Here is a 26985-nt window from a genome sequence, read left to right as displayed (position 1 = left end):
GTTTCCCTTTCAATTGTTTAGAGTAGTTTTCTTTTAGTTGCTTAGTTTAGGTGTTTTGAGGGAGCTTGAATTTGATTTGCATCAAGTCATTTGACTTGAGATCTTTTTGCTTCCCTCAGTCGGAGAGTAGTTTTGGTTTTGGACCTTTGCAAGTGCAAAGGAGGGTTCCATGTTATCACTCATGGGCGAGGTGTGTAGATTTTATATTATATTGGGACAAAACGGAGTCTGTCTTGTTCATTTCTCGAATGCATTTAACAAGGTTCAGAGATTAAAGGATGTGTTTAGTCGTTGGTCTATGGTAGGACTTGTACTAAATTTGGGTTAGACTCTATAGAGGTTCTTAAGTTATCTTTTGACATGGTTACAACATTCTACTCACACTTAATTGCTCTGAGTTCTTGGTGTTTTAAAGTGAAGTTGGACTTAGTAAAAATCATACACCTGCTTCAGCGCCACTGTGGTCTTCCAAACCCTCTGCAAGCTTCATTGCCTGCAAACCAAACAAAAGATTGAAAAGAGAGAAGAAAAAGAGAAAATATCAGGAGAAAAGAGAAAAGGCAATATTAAAGTGAAAATAAAGATAAAATTTGGTTAAAGGGTGTGCAGTCATCTCTGCCGGTGCTATAAAGATAATCACTAAAGGCAGAACCGTGATTGTGGTGCCACAGCGATAACTCCGTCGGGGCTATAGACGCCTGACTGGCAGCGGAGCTCTATCCGGGTTGCTTTTGAAGTAAGAATATTTATAATAGCTAAGTTTAATGGATCCGAGAGACTATCAACTTCTTGTCGAGCGGGTAATAAATCATTTGCACACACGTGAGTAACTTATGGTCAGAGTGCTTAGGTTCAACTTGAGAGTCCTTTCCCTTGTTGAGTGCTCGTCCTTAAGTGATTTGCGGATAGGCCATCCTGAGATTTTGTTCTAAGTTACTTGTTTCTCGAAATGTTCAGGAACATTTCACCCGTGGAGTCGCCAGATGTTGTGAGGTTTTCACACATCGCCCCAAAATCTTGGGGACCCCCTTTTTAATCGCCTTTAGGGCCAGTGGAGAAGGTTAGATGTATTTTTCACCCGGTTTCAACTTGATTTTCCAAAGCTATCAGTTCTATCCTTAGGCCGAATAAGTTCAAAATTGATTTCAACTTGGCAGGATAAGATTGTGAATTTTGTACTTAGACAATTTCTTTTGAAAATTTGGATTTAATTGTAAATTTGAATGATTTTCAAATAAGGAAATTTTTCGTTAGACTTAGGTTCTTGGAAAATCTTATTTTTTTTGGTGAAATAGAATTTAATTTTGTAAGATGAAGTTAAATTGCAAAATCGATTTTTACTCTAGAGGCAATTTTATTTTTTGTCATAAGATTTTAATTATTTAGCAAAATCGATTTAGAGGAAAATTGCAAAAATTGGCTTTAATAGATTAAATTTGCCTTGAAAGCTTTTGGTATTTAATGAAATTGGTAAATTAATATTAAGAAATGGCTTTTGGTTAGCCAAAATTCAACTTCAAGGATGTATTAATTAGCAAACCCTCATTAAATAGAAATTTTTAGCATCCCCAAGGCACCATTTAATTTCGTTTTGCAATTTGTGGTTAATTAGTAAATTAAAAGTGCAGTTTTTATTTTAGAAAATTAAAATTTTGGCAAAGTATTTAAAGTGGGCCACTAACTTAGCTTTAATTTTGGTTTTTTTTCCTCTATAGGACCAAGTCGGCCAGCCTGGGAGGAAGGTGAAAGCTGCTATAAAGGGAGTCCCCTCCCATTTCATTTTCATCAATTCATTTGCTCCTCATGCTTGGGCGAATTTGAAACAAGGGCAGATTTTCAGACCTGGGCGAAATTGGTGGAAGGCAGTTTTTTGGCGATTTTTGGGCAATTTCTCCATTGCCATTGTTGGGCGATTTGTCTATGGGCCAGATTTTTTGCGTTTTTGGGGATTTTTGCTCCACTTTGTGGGCTGCGATTTGTGCCCTAGGTGGCAGATTTTACAGATTTTGCTCCTTCTTTGCTTGGGCGAATTTTGTGGAAGGGCAGATTTTTTTTTTCATGCTTAGCCGAATTTTGTGGGGGCGGAAATTTGTGGAAGACAAAATTCTGATTTTCTAGAGGGGCTGCAATTTTTTATATCAGATTTGGGCAATTTTGTTGGGAGAAGAGATACATATGAAAGTTTGATTTTTGCATAGAAGGCAAGTGTTGGATAAGCTTAGAGGCTTTGTTTTCTAATTTGCAAAGGGATTTGTAATTCTTTGATGTCATATCCCGGGTTCCGAAAAGTTGCTGTAAGATTATTAGTTAAGGTGAAAGTCATCATCTAGAGTTGCAAGGAGTGCTTAAGCTGACATCCATTCTTTCGCTCTTTTCTAAGAATTGCACAACTTGGTTCTTCTTGCCTTTTGGTCCACCACTCTACCATCCCGTAATAGGGCGACGAGCATGGAGGATGATAGTGCAAGTAAGAATCCCAAGCGGGCAAACGCTAAGAAAGACAAAGAGGATATGACGCCCAAAACTTCCTTCTTCTCGAAAATGAAGAAAATAACCGATACTAATATCGCTACAGTGGACATGATACGGATGAGGGACAGACTAAAGGAAGGACAATCCCCCTTGGCAAAGAGGATATACAAGAGCGGAATTGTACATGCAGCAGCTTTTCCTCCTACTTTGCCTTGTCCGGAATTGATTATGGAGTGTGCATCCAGATTTGATCTAGACAGTAAATCCATCATTTTTGGCGAAGGGAAGAGAGTGTTGGCCAACATTGGCGAACAAGCAATTGAAGAGACATTTAATATTCCTCAGAGCAAGGGCATGACAGTTGTAATGGTGGATCAGGCGGCCAAATCATTTCAAGGTAACCAAGAGGCCTACTTCTCACATCTAAAGCGGAATTGGATACACGAAGGAAGGAAAGGAGTTAACAAATCAACAAGGCTTACAGTGGCAGATTTCAAGCCGGAATATGGCGATCTCATTGTTCTTCTCAGCCGGATCATGGGCCTAGCTCAAGCTATGCAATTCGAAAACTGGATGTACTTCTTCATTGATGAAATTGAAAAGGGAAAAGGAAAATTTGATTGGGCTAGGATCATAAGTGAAAATTTAGAGTTGCAACTTAGAACAGTTCAAAACCAAAGGCAATTCTACATGGGATCCTATCTGTTTTACTTAATTGCTAGATTGTATGAGAGTCCGGGATTTAGGGCCTTAGGAGAGATTGGTAATGGGCCGGGGCAATATTTGGTGCATGAATGCTATCCGCAGCTTCATTTGCACAATAACAAGGATTACAAGATGTTTTGGGATGCATTCGCCATGAAGACAGTAAGGGTATTACAAGGGGCGCCTGCTAAGAGACTTTCATCAGAAGCAGAAGCAAGGATTAAGAAGTTTGGGAGTTGGTTCATCCAATTCCCGCAATTCACATACATTAGAGTGGCAGGAAGTACAGTTTGTCCCAAGAGGCTTCCAAGATACCCGCCCGACAAGGTAGTTTTGATGGAATTGGCTAGGCAGCTTGAGCACTATGATAGAGTAATGAGGAATGAGGGGAAAACAGGCGTTTCCTTCTCAATTATAATTGGCAATGATAGTTGCCCAAATCGGGCCACCTTTGAGGCTGCGGAAAAGGAATTGGAGTGGTATCATCTAGGATGGTACAGAGCAAGGCAAGGATTCGACCCTGTTGGTCTTATCAAGGCATCTCATGGAAGCGAATTTAAGCATGTTCCCACTATAGAGGACTTTTGGGCCAATGCAAAGGATGATTTTCACGTGAGAAAGCTAGCTTTCTCGAGATTGTCGGTGAACATGATGAGAGATATCAGATGGAGAGGCCTTGATATTCCCGATCAATTGGAGGATGATCGTAGTGTGTTGAGAGAAGACTATGAGACAGTAGTTGGAACAGAGTTGAATCCAGTGGATTGGGACGATCATCAGGATCCTTCCTTGGAGGCAGTCACAAGGAGAGTAGATTTGCATACCGAGTCGTGGTATAATGCCAAGTTGAGAAAGCTACAAAGACAAAAGGTTCTCCTTACTTATGAGATGATGAAACCAAAGGAAGGTCTAGTAGAATCAATCAGACAGAAGGGTGAAGGAAGTGGCCGGCAATCGGAGACAGTTAGAAATAGCAAGAAGAGGGCTTTGGAGGTAGAGAAAAGCCAAGAACGTTCGGAACCTCCAGCCAAGAGACAGCGGGCAGCGCCGTCAAGGGAGAGTATAACTAAGGCTAGAAGCCAAGAGGTCAATTCGAGTGATAAAGGGGCCGCAGTGGAGGTGAGCTCTGATTCGGAATCAAGTGGCTACAGTGAAAGTACGGAGTACTCCCCTCTCTCGGAGAACCAGCAAGGAAATATGGCAGAAACTAGTAGAGAAGAAGATGGGCCGATTGATATTGAAGAGATAAGTCAGGCGTCTAAGGCCGTTGGTGATGCTTTGCTGGTCGAACCGAATCCAGATTTGGGGAGATGCACTGCACCACTATGGTTAAGGCAAATGCTTATGCCGAGAGGCGAGGTGGTAATGGCTCACGCAGTTGATGATATCCAAGGACTAATAGAAAAGGATGATAGCGAGAACCAAAAACAGATGGCAAATACGGTGGCAAGGGTAATCAGAAGCGACAGTGATGGTCACCGAAGGGTTCAGATTGCTATACCAACAGTCAATAAGGCAGCGGATGAGATTGCAGCCCAGGAGTACGAAATAGTAGAACATAATTTGGGAAGAAATACAGATGATATGGAATATGAGAAGGATCACGAAAGGATACTACAAGCAGCAAACATCGTGGCAAAGTCAGCAGAACTCCGAGCGAAGCACACACCTTGTCCTCCTATGGAAGAAGTTAACGAAAGGCTAGCTAAGTTCATTGCCTTAGCTAAAAGAACAAAAGAAAAAGGAAGAATTATATTAGAAGGTCATCTTATGTAAGCCCAAGTGGCAACTTTCTCTTTCTTCTAGAATAGGACAAGTGTTTGTTTCTGATTGGCCACCATTTTGGTGCCTTCTCATTGGTTGCCACTTTTGCACTTTTTTCATTGGTCCATTGATGAGGTGGCATCTTCTCATTGGCCGATGGGGTGGCAACCCTAATTAGGGTTTTTGAATCCAATCTGGATCGTCGATCTTGTTTTGATCTCTACCGTCATTGTATTTTGGACCTCTATATAAGGCCATTGGCTCTCATTTGTAAAGAGGGGTTGGAGAAATTGTTGCGAAAATAATACCAAAGTGCTCTCTTTTTCATTGCATGTTGACTAAGAACATTGGGTGTTATTGCATGTTGACTAAGAACATTGGGTGTTATTGCATGTTTTCTACTTCCACATAGTTAAATTTTCTTTTCAAGTTGAAGCAATTTCATTTCAAGTTGTTAGAGTAAGAGTAAAATAAAATGGATAGTTGCATGGTAGCTTTGGTAGATGTTTGATAGGGGTCAACACTAGGCCACTAGCATCCTAGCGGCTGGTTGGGAGGCTTTGTGTGGTGATCTAGTTTACTTTCCTTTGAAGCGTTGCATCTATGGAGGTAGGGCCGCTGGTTAGCCTTCATTAGATTCGATCCCCGTCCATCTGCTAACCTTCCATTCTTAGGAGTAGGAGTAGTTGAGTAGCCAAATTTCATGCTTAGAAGAGGTTAGTTAGAGAAGTAAACCAAAACATCGGCATTCTCACCTTCCATCGCCATTCACCCTACATTGCCATCATCGCGCCATCAACATCATCTAGCATTCACGCCGAACCACCATCTCCATTTTCTCACCAAGATCCAAATTTTTCTCAAACAAGAAAACGTAAGGCCGCCTACGTGATTACCAGCAAATCACATTGATACAACTGAGCGAGTATCCAACGGTGTAAGGAACATTGGAGTTATACTCATGTCCCATGAGAGATAACTTTTCAAGAGAGGAATTGTGCATTTGATATCCTGTATCGAGCATCCAATTACTAATATGTTATGTAGTGACATAAAACTCGCATCAACAACTCTCACTAGACAAGGCCAACTGATTAAAGCATCTTAAATTGGCAAGGCCAGCTGGATCTGAAAGCGCAATAAGCAATGAAGGCAAGTGGATTTTAGACTACATAACTGCACTCTAAATAGATGAGGTACCATGGATTGACCAAATGTTAAAAGGTAAGGACAGGTGGACTTGACTGTAAAACTTACAGAATAAAAATCCCACTTCAAAGATTCTTGGGTAAATTTGACAGGAAATTCAGCATAATAAATATCATAATCACAGATCTTTAAGTAAATTTGGTTGCACTCAACTAATACAATTTGTTGAGTTTGATTCTACATCAAAAGAAGAGTTTAGATGCAAGTATTCTGTGGAATTTAGGTGAATTTGATTGCACCTTAAATTTCAGATGCACGGAAATTTGATTAGCTGCCTAAAAAAATGAGGTACCACAGATTGACCAAACCTTGTTTATGGTCAGTGACTTGACTGTAAATTACAGAATAAGTATCCAACTTGAAAAATTCTTGGATAAATTTGACAGGAAATTCAGCATAATAAATATCATGATCACAAATCATTGACTAAATTTGGTTGCACCCTCAATTAATACAATCTGGCGAGTTTGATTCTACTTCGAAAAGAAGAGTTCAGATGCAAGTATTGAGTGGAATTCAGATGAATTTGATTGTTCAGTAAATTTTAGATGCATGAAAATTTGATTGTTCAGTAAATTTTAGATGCATGAAAATTTGATTGTTTTTGAATAAATGAGGCCGAGCGTATATGACTATATGTATGCACAGTAGAGGAGGGCAGGAGAATTAGAGCATAGCAGAGAAAACCACTAGAGCTTATCAAAGGTAGGGATTTGGACATCTAGACTAGACATGAACTTCCTTTTTCTCAAACTTTGAATCTCTGCAAACATTGATCAATGCAATGTTTGCACAATACAAAGAAAAACAATGCAAATTTCTGCACAGGTTGTTAATTTTTGGTCAATTATTGTTGCCTGGAGCATTGCTGCTTCTCCATAAAGAATATTATATTCTACATTCCTTAAGGGAGGAAGACAACCTTCCTTTTTGCAAAACAAATAGGATCCATGAGGGGACACACCCCTTCAAAAGCTCGGGCCCCCAATATAATTATTATATTATAATAATATAATAATTCTAATATAATATGATAACACTGGCCCATGATAATGTAATAAGGTTGGGTTTTATCAAATATTAATTATATTATTGTTAATCAATAATAATTATAACAATAATTTAAACATATTATCACATTACACTATTGTACAATATAATAATTATATTGCTGATATAATTACTATATTATCAATCACAATAATCAATATAATTATTGTATCACAATAATTATGTTATTGCTTATCACTGCTGTTATTATATCTAAGCCGACCAAGAAGCAATCCTACCTAGCTACAAAAGTCAACACTTCCTCTTAGCTAGGGAGGATTCCTTCTAAATAACCAAGTCACGGGTTGTAAACCATCATAGTTGTTGGTCCATCATGAATTATTACAACCACAAGAGGTTAATGTCATCTCAACATGATGTTCACCATAGCTACTCCTACAGGGCGAATAAGCACAACCATGTAATGACATTCACCATACTCACTCAAAGAGAATTAGCACCACAGACTTCTCCCTCTCGGAGAAGAATCCATCAAGAACCTAGAGATTACTTGAATGCTAAGACTCCTCATCCAAGGTTGAATAGTCAGACTTACTCTAAACAGAGTCTCCGTTTCAGCAGGGACAACATTCTCACAACATTCTAGCTAATCTCAACACTCCCTCTTAGCTAGGGAGGATTCAAAAAGAAAATTCACATCATCACCATTACACTCTCAGAGGGTGATCAAGAACATTATGGACTCTTTCGATGATACCATCTTGCATGCCACTAGAGAATGGACCTACCTCGCATTACCCACAGAGGATAGGAGAGGCCTTGCACCTCAAATTTTCTCCCAAAGAAGACTGTACCACCACCTTACATTGCCCGCAGAGGGCAGAAAAGGTCTTACACCTCAAATCTTCTCCTAGAGAAGAGCATAACACCACCTTGTATTGCCCGTAGAAGGTGGTTCCACCTTGTATACCCCATAGAGGGTGGAAGACCTCTGACACCTCAAATCTAAAGAAAACACTCCCACCTTGCATTACCTGTTGAGGGTGGTCCCACCTTGGATTACTTGCAGAGGGTGGGAGATAAAACTAAACGTATCAAGGAAGCAGTCTGCATGATCTCTCATCATCCTATTGCATCTTGCAACCAAGAGAGATTAAAAGGTTAGTTTTTCATAAAGATCAATGCAAAAAGCATACACTATCAAAATTTCATAATCATGGAATACTTATCTCTTACAAAAGGAAACTGCACCCTGGTAAGAGGAATCCCAGGTGCATTTGGTACTCTGACCTTGGTGCCATCCTGAAAGCATTTCATAAATATTAATAATAGTTCCAGACTATCTCGAAGAGAAATATCAATGCTTGAACCATACATGATTCATTATCCAAATAATAGCATGAATTAAGAACAAAATGAAAGATTGAAGAGCATTATTCAACCATTACTTCTTGGTCTGTCCTCTGTCAACAGATATAGTGATCCAATAGCATAAAAATTCAGACTTGTCTACATGCTCCAGTCATTTCTCTTTCCTTGGGATAGGCGCATTTGTTCCCAAACAAATGCAGTGATGCAAATTTGCAATCAACCAATGCAATGTAAAAGTTGTCACCAATATCTGGCACATACATAACCAATTTAATATCCAAATTGTACACCACATCAATCAAGGAATTATTGAAGTTTCCGCTAACGAGGAGATCAGATATAAAGTTGACGCAATTTATCCAACATTTGAATGAACAAGGGCTGCTAATGTTGAGTGCACAGACTCGAGTAAGAGAAGATCACCACTGCATCAAATTATAGGTGGTACTGCTCTGATATGCCTACAATTGTAACATCAATTTGCATAATCATTTCCCTAGACCAGCACACAAGCCACATCGCATATGGAAATTGTGCACCTATTGTACATTGAATATGGTAGGGAATTTCGTAGTACATTAAATTTTAACTGCTGGCTGCTATGTGAGAAAAATACTGAAGGTGTGAGTTCCCTAAGTGTCTGCCACTAATCATACTGGCTATCACCACAAAACAAAAGTTGAAGCTACAAGTGCATCTGCAACTTAGTATTCTTGAACCCCATTTAATGTGAAAGTAAATTATGGCCAAAACATGAAGGATTCTTTCCAGGGACTCTAAAATATGGATATCATTTTCCCCTTTGGAATCCCCAAGATCATTCTTCAAAAGTTGAATCTGTTCACGAAAGCTCAGTTTGGTTTCTTTTAGGATTCATTCCCATCACTTGAGCTATGTCCATTATAATGTTGTTTTGCACTTCATTGTCAGTTTGCCTACCACAAATGAATAGTAGTGTAAAGCTTTGAAGATGACCAGGAAAAGCTGAAACTGTAGCAATCTGAATAGCATCTCGGATAGAAGATTTCAGGTCCAATTGCCCAAAATTCTCACACAAATCAACACGAAGTTTTCAGTACATCAAACTATTCTCTCTAAGCTTTTCTGTTGGTGCTGGTCCATGGCTTAATTACAGCAATAATAATCAAAAGATTTATAATGGTAAAGCACATCCATATCCTTGAATTTCTTTGTAAACTCTTCGCCTCTTGAAGAGCTACAATTCAAGATTGCATATGGTCGACAACATTTAAAACCTGAGTTTCAATGTTATCAAGCATGTTCTCCTTGTCTCTACAAGCATAGCCATAACCTGAAAAATTGATGGAAGTCAAGGTCCTTCTCTATGCTCCTTACTGCATCATGTCGCTCTTGAATCTTTGCCAAGGTGTCCATTATCTGGCCATGGTATAACTGGTACACTCCATATTAATTGGCCTGTATTGTACCATGTGAATAGAAGTAATTCACTACTGCTGTATTGCACATGTGCCTTCAGTTTTCATAGATAACTGCTACCATGTCGTCCACGACCTTCCCAAAATACCTCCTGAATCTTTGCCAAGGTCTCCATTATCTGGCCATGACATAATTGGTACACTCCATATTAATTGGCATGTATTGTACCATGAGAATAGAAGTAATTAACTACTTCTGTATTGCACATGCACCTTCGGTTTTCATAGATAACTGCTGCTGTGTCATCCCGATCTTCCCAAAATACCTCCATTCTGTAGAAAGTGATAACTCAAACTTGGAAAAAGTGTAGTTTTTCTTTTCACAACTAGACTCATTCAAAAATTCTGCAAGAGAAACCACCACACTCTAACCAAGTTTCATACAGGCAATTACCTCGAGGATGAGTATGGTCAAAGAAAGAATATGCTACTATATTCCATTTGCACTTGCAGTGCTAATTCTTAAGAATGAAGCTAACATTTAAAGGTACAATTCTGATTTGCACCTCAATTCCATGATGCCCATCATGACTTCCATGTAGTCAAGGAACAACATGAAAATCCTCCATATCCTTATAGAATGATGATTGCACACATTGGCACAATTCCTTTAAATGATGAAACCTCGACAATGACCTTTGAGCGCACTTCCATGATTGTTGTGGAATTAGGCGAAAGTAATAACAATTTGTCAAACACCCAAATGGTTGTAGCAGAAGAAAAAATGAATGAAGTAGCTTTATAGGAATGAACATCTGCAACCAAGCTAAGAAATGCCCAATGCATAGGCTCATAAATGGAGTGCAAAAATGAATAGTTTGCAGGACATGTAGAAATGCATCCAGTTAAGCTTTGGCACATTGAGGGAATGCTCGAAGCACAAAATATGCCAAGTCATAGAGTCATCACTATTTAGGGACATCTACTGTATACCCCAATGATACTTCCAGTGAGCACATGACATCAAAGTTAAGAAATGTTTGAAGAACAAAGGATCCGCCTTACAACATATGAGAAACTTTCCAAAGAGAGAATAAAAATCTTGTTCAATGATGGAGGTCATGAATATAATTTGATCAATGTTACAAAAATGACATAATGGAGAGTTTCAAAACTTACCACGAAGGAAATTTCCAAAATGTCTTTTATCGACGAACTCTCCAAAACCGCGCCCAACACAAGTTAATAGACTGATTATAGTCTTGATGCCGGGGATATATCAAACATTGAATCATAAACTGAACGATATTCAAGTTGTGGCAATTGATCATTTTCTGCAGATTAGGACTAATCATTTTTACACACAGCTACAAATCACATATATCTAGTGGATTTTCAAAGCATTTTTTTTTTAATCACAAGTGAAGAAAGTTGTCATGGCTCTGATACCTTGTTAATTTCTGGTGCTAGTTTACCATAGGCAATGACTCAATTGTTGTTTATTTCCCAACCATAAATGATAATTATCATCTCCCCAAAGAACTGGTGCTTCTCCATAAAGAAGATTATATTCTTCATGAGAATTAAACCTTAATTATAATAGAGAAGGGTTGGTAAAGGTTTTTGGTAGAAATTTGATTGTGCCCTAAATAATGCAGCACAAGTGGGTTCATTCACTAAACAATGACAAACCCAAAGTTCTAGATTATAGCTTAGTCGGATGAAGACTAATCAAGTTCAATAAATCCTTTAACAGATCTAAAAGTCTCAAGAACATATTAGAGAACCATTAGAGTTTATCAAAGGTGGGAATTTGAACATCTAGAGTATCCATGAACTTCCTTTGCCTCAAACCTTGAATCTCCGCAAACATTGATTAATGCAATGCCTGCACAATACAAAGAAAAGGAATGAGAATTTATATATGTATTATGTAGAGCAAGGGTAGATTTATTAAATTGAGGATAAGGACCTGTTGGTGTGTGTTTTATGACACAGACAATATAGAATAAAATATTGGGGATACTTTTTCCTCTCTTCAAGAAAATCCTCAATGTGCTAAATAGACAATTTGTGTGACTACAAAGACAATTCCAAGGTTCCAAATGAATGTGATTTTATTGTTAAGGATAGACTCTCATGGTAGGTTGATTTTCTGAAAACCTCCAAGGGGACTTACATAGTTATTCAATATTTTCAAACACTTAATTTCGCATAAGGCCCTGTTAGTGTGTGTTTTATTAAACTGAGTGTTAATGTGTTTGCCTAGAAATATAGATGAACAACAACAAAGAAGAGCATAAACAATACACAAAATACTCAATACATTTATCCTAGGAAAACCCTTCCACTTGAGGGAAACAACCATCCACACTAGAAAAATATCACTTTTATTGATAATAATAAGATGTTCGAGCATAAAGCTTTCACTTGATATTCTTACAATACACCAAGCAATCACATAAATATATTGAATGTAGACTCTTCATCTTACACACAAAGGTCTCTTCAAATTCCAAATACAAGACCCTTCATATTTTAAAATATTCAACACTTCATATTTTCATGCGCTTACCTCTTACCTCTTTGCATGACATATGACACATGTTTTTTTACATATAATATTATCTTAAATATTATTACAAATGTCTTTTACACTTGAAGATGGCCATAACGGTCATAACAAACATATTTCTATTTCATAAAATTAGAGATAAAGATCTCTATCACAGCTACAATCTTCAACACCCCCTCTTAGCAAGAGAGAGATCATTAGTAAGGAAGTCACACATACCTGCAACAAAAAATGATAAATTCACATCACATGACACATGTTATCTCAGCATAACATATTCCACTATAGTTACTTCATAAGCTCCTAAAATTAAAGTCACAGAGTCACACACATGAAATTCACCATGCCTACTTGAAATATCCCAAATGGATATTGACCCAATTTTATCTTAAGATAATTCTCAGAACATAAACATATGAAGATGTGTTATAAACCAACAATATGAACCAGTAGATTCTCATAAAATACCTTAAAATATGTTATTGCATTATACATCAGCAATACAATAACTAGCATTCGAAAGTCCAATCTTAAAAATTCAGCTTTACAGTCAGATTGGAATACTAAGAAAAGAACCTGTAAGCATATGCAAGACACTTAATGTGGTACATCTCCACCGACAATGGGTTTGCGTCCACTGTCTACTAGCATGAGGGTTTACGTCCTCACGTTGGATGAAAGCTGAAGCTTTCATCCAGTGTGAGGACGTAATACTTCAAAATATGTTATTGCATTATACATTGGCAAATACAATAACTAGCATTCAAAATTCTAATCTTAAACACAGTTTTACAATCAGATTGGAATACTAAGAAAAGAACCTATAAGCACACATGAGACACCTGATGTGACATCTCCACGGACAATGGGTTTGCGTCCACTGTTTATTAGCACGAGGGTTTACGTCCTCATGTTGGATGAAAGATGAAGCTTTCATCCAACGTGAGGAAGCTAAAGCTTTCCAGATAACTCTCTCAAGAGAGAAACTGAAATCTAAATCATTAACCAAGCATAGAGAAATGAACTTCTCCTCCTTTTAAAGACTCATCTTGTGACTCTTCAACTCCTGTATTCTTTTCCCTGTCCCTCATGACAACTCATCTGTTATTCACTCTCCTTTAATTAAAAATTGACTTAATAATTCTATATTAAGTCCTCAAAGGTCATATATTGGGTTGGCCTATCAATCTTTTAATGTCCCAGAAAAAAGGGGACATTACACTACTTGGAGAGGGTGAAAGAGGGCTTTGACCTCAAACTTCTCCTACAGAAGAATTCATTTCCACCATGCCTACTCGCAAAGGGTGGTCCACCATACTTACTCAGAGGATGGAACGAGGACTCGCACCTCGGACTTCTCCCAGATAAGAATTCATTTCCACCGTGCCTACTCATAGAGGGTGGAACGAGGGCTTTCACCTCATACTTCTTCTAGAGAAGAATGCATTATAGTAACTTGTATAAGAATGACTTCCTCTCATTAGGGACAACTTTGATCACCACAATGGGATAGTTGATTCAAATTTGATCAAATGGAGAGCTTTAGCAGTTAAACTATCACAGAAGTACTAGATGCAACCTTCCTCTGAGTCGAAATAGTCTTCCTCTAAATATCATGATATTGTCAAGGCAACATCCTTGTGTTGATAATCTCACCTTGTCTCATTGCTTCTTGTTGCACCCTTCAACTAAAAGATTAATCAACCTATCATTAACAAATATATATATATATATATATATATATCGATGCTAAATACTATGCACTATTCTCAATGATATAACAACAATCAAGAATATAAAAATAAATCTCATGATTGTCTTTCCAGATTTTGATTAAAAAAATTAGTGGGATAATATGCCATTGCCCAATATTTCAACCTTCACAGATTCTTTTGCAGCCAATGAATCTGAAATCTGGACAACTAGAGTAGAGTTGACCATAGCTGATGTGAATGTGGATCTGATAATAGGGTGTTACTTGAATCACTCTTTACCTACTTCCAGAGTTTCATAGATTTTGCATATTCTTCTTTGCATACTATTGACTGTTGATCATGATCTAGAGACATGTAAATCTCTACACAACCGAATTGGCTTGACAGTATTATAAAAACAAAACTCTGTGAAATAGTCCTCATCAAGAGAAAAACACAACTGTGGAAAGAATTGCACACACGTTTGATTCATGCTTACATAACCTGATTACTCATGTCTTTTTGAAGACGACAATCTAACCAACACAAAAATGCCAGCAGCTTCTACACACAGCTTGAGGCAAATAGCGTGCCGACAATGTTTGCCATTTCAATGAAGGTGAAACGAACAAAAGAAATAAAGAATGATCGCCAAAATAATAAAACTCTTCTACTAAGTAACATTTTATAATAACTATGCATAATAGCTTTTTACCAGCTCCTACACGATGAGATAAGGCAACACTGCTGGTCAATAATATGAACCACACACATATGACTCTAGCATGAATAAGTGCACATATCAAAGACATGGATAGAAGACAAGTCTGAGAAAGAAGAGTCGTTGACTTTAGAAGGAAACTGACTGATTTTTGAGTCATAGTGAATACTAAGAAGTTGAAGAAAAATAGAGCTTGATATGCAGAAGAATAAACCAAAACCAGAGAGGAATGAAAGCATGAAGACAAAGTATAATCCTGAGGATGAGAAAGATCTAACTCGTTGCTATGTGATAGGGTACACATGCAGAGCGAATGAAAAATGAATGCTGGAAGCTTGAAAGAAATCCTAGATATAATTGCAGTTCAAACATAATACGACAATAACGCATGCAGTGACATTTAATTCCAAAGGCTACACCATCAAAAAGAACTCTTCAAGACTGATCACGATATAAATGTGAAGAAGACACTTGGAAGAATAACTCTCGTAAGCATGAACTGACCACAATTATCAAAAAAGCTATGTCGTCTCATATTATAGTTGCAGTGAAATGATAGTAGTTACCGACAATGAGCTGAGAGTTGAAGAAAAATCTTCATTTCCTTTAAAGAATGACACTAATTGATGGGATGCAACATATGAAAGAACTACTCATCATTTAAAGACTTCTAGAATTACAAAATTCAACACAAAAATTGAGATGCTACATTTGATGTAGCTATTCAAATACAAAGAGACAAGTCTCTCCAATAAGCAACAAACATGAACGCATATGAGCAAATAAAACATCAATGCTGGAGTTAACAATTTCATATAGAAACAATTAGAACAAGTATAGAAGCTACCAAACATCAACAAAACAACCACTAAGAATGCTTTAACACCTTACGCATTTCTAAACAGGTTCATCTCAAAAGAACAAAGAATTTGATGGCAAAAAATAATTTGGATGGAATCTTTGTCACCTACAAATTGATTCAAGATATGAGAAATTCTATGCAAATCAAACTTGGAAGCATGATGCCTATTACAAAGGGTATACGTCCTCTCTAAAACATGATGTATACTTAAATGATTCTGATGATAATAACAGGTAGCCAAATAAATAAATAAATAATTGAGCCTGAAGAAGGACAAAAGTCAAACAGACAGAACAGACATACTGAAGAAATTCCATAAAAGGTAAAAATGATTGTATCGTAGTTATGATATAAAACACATACAATTCACCATTTGAATAGATACACAAACCAAAGAACAAGAGAGATTTCTTTATTGTTGTTATCAACAAGACTTTGATACCATGTTAATGTTTTTGCCCATAAATAAAGCTAAATATCAGTAAAGAAGAGCATAGACAATACACAGAAGACTCAATACATTTACCCTGGACAAACCCTTTTCACTTGAAGGTAAAAACCTAGCCACACCAGCAAAATATCACTTTTATTGGTAATAAAAAATATTTTAGTGCAAAGCTTTCACTTGATATTCTTACAAGACACAAAGAAATCACATAAATAAACTAAATTAAGACTCTTCATCTTACACACGAAGGTCTCTTCAAATTCCAAATACATGACCCTTCATATTTTCAAATATTCAATACTTCATATTTCCATATGCTTGCCTCTTCGCATGGCATATGACCCATGTTTTTTAATATAATATCATCTTAAATATTATCACAAATGTCTCTTCCAGCTAACAATGACCATAACAGTCATAACAAACATATTTTTGTTTCATGAAATCATAGATAAAGATCTCTATCATAGCTAGAATCTTCAATTCTAAGGACAATTTCAAGATTTATTAAACAGAGGATAAGGATCTGTTGGTGCATGTTTTATGACAAAAAACATAGAATAAAATTTTGGGTGCATTTTCCTCTCTTGAACAAAATTCACGATGTGCTAAATAGACGATTTGTGTGATTGCAAAGATGATTCTAAGGTTCCAAATGTGTGCGATTTAACTGTTCAGGATAGATTCTCGTGGTAGGTTGATTTGTTGAAAACCACGAAGGTCTCTTTAAATTCCAAATACACGACTGTTCATATTTCCATACGCTTGCCTCCTCGCATGACGTATGACACATGTTTTTCAATATAATATTATCTTAAATATTATCACAAGTGTCTCTTTCAACTGAGGATGACCATAACAGTCATAACAAACATATTTCTGTTTCATGAAATCATAGATAAAGATCTCTATCACAGCTAGAATCTTCAACACTGAGGACAATTTCAAGATTTATTAAGTAGAGGATAAGGTGCATGTTTTATGACAAATAACATAGAATAAAATATTGGGTACTTTTTCCTCTCTTGAACAAAATTCTCAATGTGTTAAATAGATGATTTGTGTGATTACAAAGATGATTCCAAAGTTCCAAATGCGTGTGATTTAACTGTTCAGGATAGACTCTCGTGGTAGGTTGATTTGTTGAAAACCATGAAGGGGACTTATGTAGTTATTCAAGACTTTCAAACACTTATCAATTTCACATCATCCTAGCTAGGAGGACTTAAGGTTTGCTTGTGGATTTTATCAACACCTAACCATTTTCTTTGTAACCTTGGGAGACTTCATCATGCATTGTGGAATTTACCCATACTTAACCAAGTTTCTTATCCTTCTTGAGCATACTTCATGTATAATTGTGGATACTTCCTTGACAGGTCTGACTTCTTGATGATTTGTGGAATGTTCATCCCTTAGGAAAAATCCATGCCCTTAGGTTAGGCGGAAGTGAGCTTGGAACATGGAATTTCCTTCTATTTTCCAGATTGGATTTCATGTAGAACCAGGAATTCTACTGCCTGATCCGACTTCATCATAACTTGAGGATTATTCCTCATTCCTGATTGGACAACTAATGGTGACCCACCTTATGCAATTCATCTCATCCATGAGTAGCCTCTGACATCTTTGCCAGCCATATAAAATTTGCTTCCCGTGTTATTGCCAAATTGACCTTTTTTTTCAATGTGATAACTCTAGCATATCTGTGAGTATCCTCTTAATCCTATTCGTCAATGTCGTATAGAGTGTCTTGTCTTCTGCGAACTCCTCAGCTAGGCTTGTGTGCATTCCACAAAGATTGGTAGCAGTGTTGTTTTGAGCAAAGCTATATTTGGGCCTATTCAAACTACAGATCTCCAAGACACTTGTCTACTCTATCAGCTTCTCATAATTCTATCGACTTCCTTGCTTTATTCTCTCCACATTATGCGATACCACTAAGATTTTCATATAGGCGTCCATTACTCATTGATCACATTTGGCATCCTTCTCAACTATTAGAATTGTGTGTAATAATGAGATCAAATTTTATTTTTCATAATATGAGAATTACTCTTTTCCTTTACTAACATGACATCATTGTACAACTGCATATGTACCGTCAATTTTATTGAAGTTGTGTAGGGAAGGGGTCTGATCGTACCACTTCCAATGACCCCCTTACATACATACTTCCATGATATCCATGTTGCAAGTAAGAATGGCATTCACCACTATGATGAAAGTGGATAATTGTATTGTTTGTTGCTTTGTTTTGGACGGGCACGTACCACTTAATCTCTACCGATCTATCTATGCTGGCAGTGTTGTCTGTGACTGGTTCTTCAACTAAATACAATCTTTCCTACCTGTAACACCTCCCTCTATTTTGTATACTTTTTTGACCAGTAAACATAGTTATTCAAGAAGAACATCTTCGATGGTCATGTATGATAATCGATGTCATAAATACTGAGCAAATAGATATCACACAACTTGTAACATGTCAATAATCATAACCACAATGTATGAAGGAAGTGCCTACCCAACTGACAGAATCGACATTAATCTATTATTTAATATTAAATTAAAATTACAAAACAATTGTTTTAGAATTTCTAAATAATTAATAAATTGCAATATGCTGCAATTCCATCTGCTGGATAGCCATTTCGATGTATGAATAACTCATTTGGCAATATCTTCCTTATATTTGCTTATTTTAGTGCATGTCCTTTATTGGGGTAGGTGCTATAAGAATATTCCTTACTATCATGCTGCCTTGGTTTGGTAGTGATTGTCCCTTTGATACCAATTGCCAGTCACTCTTGCTTCTTTTCTCACTCGCCTAGTATGTCAGACCTTTCTCAGTTTTGTCTGTTGTTGACTCACCCACTTGTTGTCATGTTTGGTGTGTTTATTGCCGACTATGTTATCTTGTCTCAGACATTGTATTGATGTTGTATATTGCCAAAATGGTTACAAGTCTGTCTTAAATCATTTTGTCCATACTGGTCGTGATCAAGACTTCTCCCTACTCTATTTGACATAGTCGGACTTCATATTGTATTGTATGATTTCCCTATGACTTCATGGTGTATGATTCACTTAAATGTGCCGCTAACTTCGTGCTTGTCTAGTTTCTTCCATATGTGTGGATGAAAGAATCTCCAATTTGAAGTCCGCTATTTCCATTTATGCAATGTCCACATATTTACTTGTGACATTTGCTTTATCTAATTCATTTGTTTCTTGCCGCAAGGACAACCCAACCATTCAAAAAAGCTCTTCATCGGTTACTTGTATAGTAGTTTCCAGAATGAAGATGATTATCTCAAGTGGCGTTGAATGCCTTCCTGTGAGATAAATCACCATTGTCTACTCATGGAGAATTAATAACTTCCAAGTTCAATACATTGTAAACTAGTTTGCAACAGGTGAAGGTTACCATCGTCCTTTCTTAGAATACTCTATTGCTAGAGATACTTTAATCGTTTGTATTACCTCGTATACCATGGTTCAACATATGAACTGGTCCTATCTTTTACATTCATTGATGATGTGTATATAAAGCTCGATGATATATTCATCTCTAATTTTTGACATTGATGCCTTCACACTCCTCTGACTATTTTATTATTATTATTAACAATGGTAATGATTTCATGGAATGGTTTTCTATTATAATTTCATTCCATTCATTTGCAGCTCTGCTCTGATACCATGTTGAGGGACAGGATCACTGAAAATGTAATAACACTGCCATATTTCTGTGTGTTCCAAGTGCAGATCCAAATGCATACATATAGGAGTAGAAGAGACATGTCTAATATGGGTTGTTTAATTAATATTGGTTATGGTAAGTTAATCATTAGACTTTAATAACAGCAATATGTGTGTGTGTGTGTGTGTGTGTGTACTTGATGATTAATCAAATGCAATATTGTTTAACCAATAACCATTGGAGACTAACTCTAAAGATCAATTCACTCCCACTAAGCTACAATATTAACATTTGAAATAAGGAATATTATACTTGGGGGCCTTTCCAAAAATAGGAACTTTTGAATTTTTTTTTCGATAAAGTGATAAAGCGGGCAAAACAAGTAAACCTTGATTGGCCTAAAAGCGCCAAGAATGAAACTTTGGAAAAAGTAAAATGCAGAGAAATCAAAAAACAACTGACCCAAAGAGTAGGAGTTGTCAAAATTGGCTTCAGAAGCTGTTGATCTTCATCCCTTGGCCTATCTTTGAACCCTTCTGTAGCATTAGAACACACCATTAGTCATGCTTTGTCTCTTACTTTTTGAGTATAGTCCTGAACTAGGTAAAACATAAAATTTAAAATTGGCAAGAGACTGGAGATTGAAACCAAAACACCTAAATGGAACCCTCAAAAAAAAAAAACTGGGGATCCCATTTGCAATGAAGCAATGTGTGAAAATGTCACAGCAAGACACAAGATTGCCATGTTTTACATAGGTCAAAATCACTAATTGAATGCGCATCAATCAATGCAGCAGAGTTTGTTGTTGCTTTTGATCCAGCACTCAATCTCAAGGCAAGGGCAACAAAGGAGCCAAAGATTGGAATGGCAGTAGCCAAAGCTGTTCGAGAAGTGAGGGTGGAGTTGTTTGAGTGGGCTCAATATCTTGTGCTTCTGGTTTTGGTTTGATTTTCTGTATTGAAAATATGAATTGTGAGTCAAAAGTTTTTCTGAAGAAATTTTCTAGTGTGAGTTCTTGGTATAGGATACTTAATGCTGGTGGCCAATGCACACAATATAAAGCCTAGTGGGTTGGGCACTACCCACAATGTAAAACCTATTGGCCAATTTGTTTACTGCTTAATATATTTTATTTTTAACTTGAATTTTTACAAATTGTTGTTAGCATTTTTGGAAAAACAATATTTTTGAGTGTTGCTGGCTGACCACTGAGAAGGGAGCATGATATTCATCCTGTCCCAAATATAGCTTGTCCTCAAGCAATGTTGACCTTATTCATGATTTTTTGTCCATTTAATGTCAATGATGCTTCTTGATCCTGGGTTCCACTCGCTCTTTCCAATCAACCTCTGCTTGATTGTTTCAGAATGTGGTTTCTAGTCATTAAATTTCACTCTCAAATAACTTCCCATCACTGCTGTGACTGCCTTGTACATCTGTTTTCTCTGCACATGGCCCTGTGCTAGAATTTCCCACTTCTTACAGATTCGCTTACGTCCTTCAAGTATTACTGAAACTTTCAAACTTTTTTTTTATTACAACTTCTTTTAAATATGCAGAAAGTAGCATAGGAAGTGTGAAACCATATCTTGAACTTCTCAACCCATTCTTTGAATGTCCTCTCTACTTCTTCAACATCCCCAACTTCTGTCTTCCTTACTGTTTATAACTTTATAGTGCACTATGCTGATTAAATAAGCATCTTAGGAAGTTTATTTTATCACATGTCACTCTGTTCATATAATATTTTCTTGAGTATGAATTCCAAGTTTCATGAGATCGGAGCAGGGAAAATTATCTGCTTCTTGCTTGACAGGGAAAATTATGCCCGATTTCCTTATTGATGTTGAGAGGAAAGATCAATCACCAAGTTTTCAATTTAATAGGGACACTCATTGATTCCTATTAGAAACTTCAAACAGCATTTTCTGCAGCATTCCAGTAAACATATACAGAAGCACCTTGTCCATGTTGACCAGGATATCAAGTAAAGAGGCTACCTACAAAGTCAATTAAATTCTCAACCGTAGACGATAGTTTCAACTTTTGGATATCTCAAAACAAATGTCTCGAAAAATATGTTTTTTGCTACAGAACTACAGTAGATTTTTATTTATCTTTCTTATCAAAGTAGAAGACTGACACAGAGTATTCAAAACTACACTGAAGCAAGGGAAAAATGTAAAAAGATTGACACTAATTAGAAGAACTAAAAGCTAGCAACCTTCACACCCACCATCTGGATTGATTCTGGATTTGATTCCCCAGTGGAAATTATGACAAAGAGTTCAAAGCTGCAATTAATTGGCTTGTTATGCTGGCAACGAAATTGTAGTCTTGTTATCTGCATCACTAAAACAGCTTAGTATAATTTTCTGTAAAGTTTGATTGTGGTGATACAAATGCATATGTGGAGAGACTGATCGAAAGCCATGTGAATATTTTCAGATTGAGAAGACATTTGGCTTTCACTGCCCGTGCCAATATATTTGTGCATTAACTAATAAATCAGATCTGAGAAATTTCAGGATTTTTCATTTCCTATAAATTTTCTTCTTTTTATAAATATCTTTTGAAAAGTCAAAGAGAGCCAAAGAATCACATGTCTAATTTAAGCCACTAAAATCTTTTATGAGAACCTCTTTAAATTTGGGTGGCGTATTAAGACTGGGAAGTTTTGCAAGCAAGTCTTGGTATGTTTGGTTCATATCATAAATTTTTTTGGTGGCTAATTTTTTTCTCTGTTTCCATCTTCTCACTAAAAAATTACAAGGAGAATGTGAATGCATCTAGGAGTGAGAATAATTTTCAAGAACTAAAGATATGCTGGATGTTGATCTGCATTGTGGACTCTGCAAATAGATCTGATAATTATCTAATTCTCGAGGAAAGGAAAACAGTTAATAAAGAAGAAATGAATCTAAGTCATACTAAATGATTTTCTACACATTTGTTATAATGTGGAGTCTCTCACTCCTGGGTTGAAAAACATTTGTTGAACATCAGATCACCAGATTTCCCTCAGACAACATTTACAAGATAATGAAGGAAAAAATGTTTAGTATACACCATTGTAGGTATACCGCAGAAATCTCTGGTTATTATACACCTTTGTGGACTTGTTTTTGTTGATTCCATGATGAATTGATAAAAGTAATTTATTATTCTGAATGATAATTACCATAGCTGTAGAGTTGCGCTTAGTGTGGGTATTGAATAGATTGTGGGTTTGAAGACATGAATTGACAAGAAGTAACCTTGTTTGGATCTCGTAAATCCCTCTTTTTAATGATATTATTTGTCTGTATTATATTAATTTGTTTGGAACTTGTTAATATCCATTTTTGGGGAAAAAGCTAATAGCTCTCTAATTAATTTACACTCCAGCTGCTTACAGTGTATGCAACAAGTGAAGCAGTACTATCTCCTCCAGCACGAGCTCCACAAGGCTGCTCCTGAACTCAAACAAAATATAAAATACTAGCTGAAGGACAATGACGCTTTAATACAAGGCTGTTTTTAAGTTCTAAAATGGGTTTTGGTTTAATTGCAGATTGAGAGAAAAGCAGTGTTTTAAGTTCTAACATCTGAAACTTTAATCAATATCAATGACAGGTCACTGTATAAAGGAAAGTCTATTGTTTCCTATTTTATAATTTGTGAAGGCAGTGTGGTATCTAGTTTTGTAGGTTGGCTTTAATAAAAGATTCCCCGGAGAGTCTTCTAGAAAGAGTAGAGTGTGCCTCCCTGTATAAAACAACTGAAAGAAGTTCGAGCTTCCGTAACTTATTCCAAAAGTTATTTCATTTCATGGAAATGCTGCAATATGCATCAGGCTTCAGCGCATATGAAAAAAAGTAGATAGCAATCATTTTACTGTCCCATCATTTAATGTGCTGTATATTATATTTCCTTTTGTAAACGAAAAAAAGTTGCAGTGAATCAAAACAACAAATGTTTTCATGACCACTCAAATTTACTGTTTATCACTGCTATTTTTACATTAGGTAGGGACCCAATCTGCAGCATAGTCCCCGTTGATTGAATGTAACTTATTGTTTGCATGTTATGTTTGATTATATAGATTATGATTTATGTGATTTTTATTTCAATAATGTAATACAAGGCGGATGTTCAGCGTGGCCAATATTGGTAGACTATTTAAATTTTAACTTGGAAGTAGATGATTGAACTCTGTTATCTTGACTTGGACTGTTTATATATTGTACTGCTACATCAATGTGGCAATAGTGAAAATGTGTCATATTTTTGTTACATATCTAGTAGGTGAGCACATGTTCAGAATTCATGCTAGAGAGATCGGTTGTAACTAATCCATGGCCATCATATTTTTTAGTGTGCTAATACCATCAAGCGTAAACATTCATTGTGGCATATAACTCTTAGCAATATTGTCCCACAAGTCAGCATACTATTTGCATCATATTTTTATTACATATCTAGGAGTTCACCAGATGTTCAGAATTCATACTAGATTGATGAGTGTAACTGATCCATATCCATTGAATTTTTCACTCGGCCAATGCCATCAAGTTGTATGTGTATTTCATATCCTCAACTTATTGTATTGGGGAAAACCAATGATGGAATTGATATACATTTTCACCTTATTTATTTATTTCCAAAACAGTAAATGAGCTCTTTTTGATGGTAGCATAATATCTTCAAGTATTCAGATTTCCAATATGCCTTTTTAATCCAATCGTGGTACCAGAGGATCCATTTGAGTGAAGTGATTTTGATGCTAAATGTTTTAAGTTCCCGCTCTAAAAGATGTGATTTGAGCCCTTACATTATTATCAGGTTGAGTGCTTGCAATGTCTCCCTTTTGAAATTGCCCTCATTTTTGCCCAAGAAATTAAAAATTCATTAAAATCAGAATGGTAAAATGGTTAGAGAATGGAAGAATGATGTTGTGTTTTTAATTGAACATAATCTTTAAGGGACTAAGTAATAGTTTTTGTGCTAAGGCATATTACCATAAATGTTTTGACATATGTTCCTATTGCCCTAATCTAGTTACTACGGATCATGTGACTGGTCTTAAAATATTTGATATTTAATATCAAACTTGAAATGTTGTATATTACAATATTAATATTTTAATATTTATTTGATCGATATTAAAATATTAATATTACAGTAATTAAAATATTAATAATTTAATTCTTCATTAAAGAATTAATTTTTTTAAATAATATTTTGAACAACTACATATTCTAAGTCTCCCTTGAAGAACAACTCAAAGTAAACAACATTATCCGTATAATCTCCCTTCTCAACAACCTAAACCGAACTTATGTTTATATATGAAAAGAAACACAATAGCTTAGAAAATACTATGACACCACTACATGCAAAGAATAATAATTCTTTTGAATACCCTACCAAAAATCAAGATTCTAACAAAATTTTGTTAGAGATTCATGCAGTAGAATAGAAGGATGTAACAAAAAATAAATGCAACACAAAATAGTAACATATTAAGTACAAAAGACTGAATTCTTGCATTCTTATGCCCAATCTACAAAAATATGTCATTTGTAACAAAACCCAAGTAGGTTTTATTGTGATTTCCTCCCCATATAGAAAACTCTTACAAAATGAAGTACTCAAAACCTCACAAAAGTGAGGGGAAAAAAAAAGGATTGAGATTAATTATAACTAAAAGCCATAAATCATCATATCCACTAACTCTAAATATTTTGCTAAATTTGGATCGACCACCTAGTGGAATTCTTGAGGAGTTCAAAGATGTAATTAATTTGTTCATTCCAATGCCAACAAAACCTAGTTATTAAATACTGTAAAGTTTGATTGTAGACTTGCACAATGCATATGTGGAGATACTCAAAACATCACAAAAGTGAAGGAAAATAAAATAAAAAATATTGAGATTAATTATAACTAAAAGCTAGAAATCGTCATATCCACTAACTCTAAATATTTTGCTAAATTTGGATTGACCCCCTAGTGGAATTCTTGAGAAGAGTTCAAAGATGTAATTAATTTGTTCATTCCAATGCCAACAAAATTGTTCTATATGCTCTTTGCATCACTTAAAAAACCTAATTATTACATACTATAAAGTTTGATTGTAGACTTGCACAATGCATACGTGGAGGTATAGACAGAGAGCTATGTAAATATTATCACTTGATAAGACATTTGGCTTTCTTTGCTTGTGTTGATATATTTGTTTGTGTATTAACTAAGGAACTAGTTCTCAAAACCAGTGAACAAATAGTACCCTTTATTATGTAACATAAAAATTTAGAAAGTCTCACTTCCTATAAATTTGATTTAAAAAAAAAATATTTTGTAAACTCGAAGCAAACTTTATCAAAGAACTTAGGTACCTTAACCAAGTGATTTAAATATTTTAATGGAACCTATTGTTTATTGTATGGCTTTATGAAACATGGATGTCTTGAAAGTATTGGTATACTTAAATCATATCATAATAATTTTGTGGTGGCATTTTTTCTTCTGATGTTTCCATCTTCCTACAAATTTGCAAGGAGAATGTGAATCTAATTCCAGGAGTCAATAATTTATAAGAAAAAAAATGCATTTCGAATGTATCTTACCAATCCTTGCAAAGAAGACAAAACCATTTATTGATGAATGTGGAATCCTAATAAGAAAATTTGATTTTGATATTTGGCAATGTAATGGACTGAATATTAATCCCAATTTTGTAGCCATATAGGAAAATAAAAAAATAATAAAGAAACAAATCTAAGTCTTACTATATGGTTTGCTATACACATCCATCCATCACACTCTTGGCTCAAAAAATATTTGTTTAATATCAAGTTGCTAGATTTGCTACTGACAACATTGACAAAATAATGTAAAAAAAGCATCATTGTCTACTTTTTCTCACCAAAAACTAATTACTTTGTTAGGATGCATTGTGTAATGAATTTACACTAGCCTCATTACCATCCCTTTCTAGTGAGAAAACTAATAACTTTGCAAAGATACATTGCGTAATCAATTTCCACTAACAAATATATGCAA

General features: G+C 35.8%; 1 long non-coding RNA gene across 2 annotated transcripts in view; it reads left to right on the top strand.

Moving 5' to 3' along the window:
- LOC149543463 (uncharacterized) overlaps nt 1-23907 on the top strand; it is an 83885-nt gene extending 59978 nt beyond the window's left edge. For both annotated transcript variants that reach the window (XR_016355638.1, XR_016355639.1), the window contains one exon: nt 23326-23907. This is a non-coding gene — a long non-coding RNA (uncharacterized LOC149543463). The remainder of the gene's footprint in view (nt 1-23325) is intronic.
- Nucleotides 23908-26985: the final 3078 nt, after the last annotated feature.

The sequence above is a fragment of the Cupressus sempervirens genome, chromosome 8 (assembly GCF_028749045.1).
Source record: "Cupressus sempervirens isolate cs-2001-9-10 chromosome 8, ASM2874904v1, whole genome shotgun sequence".
Lineage (NCBI taxonomy): Eukaryota > Viridiplantae > Streptophyta > Pinopsida > Cupressales > Cupressaceae > Cupressus > Cupressus sempervirens.
This window is presented reverse-complemented; position numbering and strand designations above follow the sequence as displayed.